Genomic DNA, 2,640 nt, shown 5'->3' with positions numbered 1-2,640 from the left:
TCCACTTGCTCTGTGCCCCGGGATGCCGACCTCATGCAGGCTCCCTGTCCTCAGCTCCCCCTGGATTCTGCCCGGTGAGCACTGGCCAGAAGTTGAGGACAGGATCAGAGAGAGCTGGGACGTGGATGTCTCGCCTCCTCCGTGCTGGGCTGTGGCAATCCTCAACAACACCCACACCTCCTGCCGGTCCTGCGGCCCCGGCTGCAGTCCAACCCGATGTCCAGGTTCGCGGCTGTCCCTCCTCTTGCCCCACAGGTCCTGGACGGCTGGGGCTCGTATTTATTTGTATCTTATCTGCCTCTCTTCTAAAACGCAAACTCCCTGAGGCAGAGACCTTGTCTGTTTTGTTTCCTGTTGAATCCCCAGAGAGCACAGTGCGGCTTGGCTCCTGGCAGGGGGCTTAATAAATACTTCCTGAGCAAGAGAGAGACGTCCGGCCTGTCGTACTAGCTTCCAACGGTCCCCCCACCCCCGCCCCCCGCTGTCCCTGCCCATATTTGGTGTGTATGACCAAGTGTCACTTCCAACATTAGGTGATTAAAGGCTTCAGCTTCTCTCCCTGTCTCTCTGTGTCTCTGTCTCTCCACCTGTCTCTCTCTGAAGCCACGTGGCACAGAGGCCCGTGTGGTGAAGGAGTGAAGCCTCTGCCGACAGCCACGTGAGTGAGTCTTCTCCATCTCCTGCCAGCCTGTGAAGACTGCAGCCCCAGGGCACGACTTCCCCGCAGCCTCCTGGAGATCCTGAGCCAGAAACCCCAGCTAGCTGCTCCCAGAATCCTGACCCTCAAAAACCATGCAAGGTAGCAGATGTGTGTTGCTTGAAGCTACTAAACTTGGGGTGGGGTGGGAGTAGGTATTTGTTACACGGCAACAGGTGACCGATACATGGCCCTAACCTGGTTTACCTTCCTGTATCTCTGAACGTAGCCCTTGTGCCAAACCCGCCGAGCCTGTGATCAAGCACGTACCGCCTCCTGCAACAATCTGGAAACGTCCAGCCCACCTCCCCGCTGAGCCTAGCAAGACAAGATTCCATCTTCTGTCCCAGCCTCGGCCCCAGGCCTGACCCAGGAGGGGGGCGGGGCTTTTCAGAGCTTGATCCCAAGGTCACCTTGAGCTTTGCCCTTCCCCCGTCCCAACGCTGTTGCCCCTTGGCTTTCCTGCAGCTTTGAATACAAGGAGAGCAGAGACCCAGGGGAACAAAACAGACATTCGCATGAGTCGGAGTCTCTGGGGGTTTGGGATGCAATACAGTCCACCCCACGGCGGCGTTCTTCGTATAGAACTTTGTCTTCACTTTGAAGTGAACAAACTTCTTGCTTCACCTGAGTTCTGCAGACTAAGAGGGTGTGTGCACTTCTCTCCTGGAGGGAAAGGTCCCCTTCTTCCACGCTTGTGGCTGAGAAGGAAGTGGCTAAGCACCATTACTTCCAACTGCACGGGCCACGGCGGGCCCCACCATCCCTCACTGCCTGCCCCTCCCATCCCACCAAACGTAAACCCTCGGGCAATGACTTTTGATAAAAACATAGGGATCATCGTCGTTTCCGTGTTGTTGTTGTTTGTTTGTTTTTGTTCAAACAAGTATGGTTGGGTAGAATTTTTAGTAGGAGAAGAGAACACGGAGATTCGGCGAGCAAAGGGGTGCAGAGACAACAGAAGATACGGCTAGGGGTGGGGGAAGACGGGGAGCCGAGAACAGGGTCGAGGACAGGGACGGGGAGGGAACGAGTCCTCGGGGCGCAGGCCAAGGACAAGGAACCTCGGGCGGCCAAAAGATTGAAGATTTGCTGGTGCAGGGAGACACATGAAGCAGTTTTCAAGGATGTGAGATCATTAAAGCAAGTTACCAGGGCTCCCAAGAGACAGTGGGAGTAATCTAATGAGAGAGGCCCCGACATTGCAAAACTCCAAATTAATTCTTTGCTCGGCTGTTCACAGGGGAGGAAGACAAAGCAGTTGCCTTCAGAAACCATAATGTATTTCCTTACTGGGGCAAAGTGCACCGGGGGCGGAGCTGGGACAATGGCGACTGGAGCTTACTTGCTCTTGTGGTGGGAGCTTCTCTGACACGTGAACTGTAGGGCCAGCTCAGACCTGTCCCTTGAGCCCTGATGACACCCTCCCGTGAGTCCTAGCCAGTTCGTGCCTTCCAGGAAGCAGCGCTCAGGCCACAGCGGCCATCCCAGGGTGTCGTGTGTGTCCTACGTCCCCACTGTTGGCCGCCTGGCCCTCTCGCTCACGAGAGCTGAGCTCCTGCCTACTCCGGCCAACTTCCCGGGTGGCTTTTCCTCCGGTGGTTAAAACAAGTAAGTCCATCCCTTCCAGATTTCCTGCCCCACATTCCATGGTTTGGAGTATTTCCTGCCCAGCTGGGTAGAATCAAGATGAAATTAAAACCTAAAAACACAGGGCACCTGGGTGGCTCAGGCGGTTGAGCACCCAACTCTTGATTTGGGCTCAGGTCATGATCCCAGGGTCGTGGGATTGAACCCCGCGGCGGGCCCCGTGGTAGCGTGGAGCCTGTTTGAGATGAGATTCTCTCTCTCCCTCTCTCTCTGGCTCTCTCCCTCTGTCCCTCTCCCCCGCTCATGCTCTCTCTCTGAAATAATAAAAACAATAAGAAGCAATTAAAAAAAGG

General features: G+C 55.5%; 1 long non-coding RNA gene across 1 annotated transcript; it reads left to right on the top strand.

The window, feature by feature from the left end:
* Positions 1-212: 212 nt before the first annotated feature.
* On the top strand, positions 213-1,347 carry LOC121026702 (uncharacterized). Its single transcript, XR_005788421.1, has 3 exons — positions 213-224; positions 604-808; positions 927-1,347. It is a non-coding gene; the product is annotated as an uncharacterized LOC121026702 (long non-coding RNA).
* The last annotated feature ends 1,293 nt before the right edge of the window (positions 1,348-2,640 follow it).

This window comes from Herpailurus yagouaroundi, unplaced genomic scaffold (genome assembly GCF_014898765.1).
Source record: "Herpailurus yagouaroundi ecotype Mexico unplaced genomic scaffold, PumYag 151677, whole genome shotgun sequence".
NCBI lineage: Eukaryota > Metazoa > Chordata > Mammalia > Carnivora > Felidae > Herpailurus > Herpailurus yagouaroundi.
The sequence above is the reverse complement of the archived record's forward strand: the minus strand, read 5'-3'. Positions and strand labels throughout refer to the sequence as shown.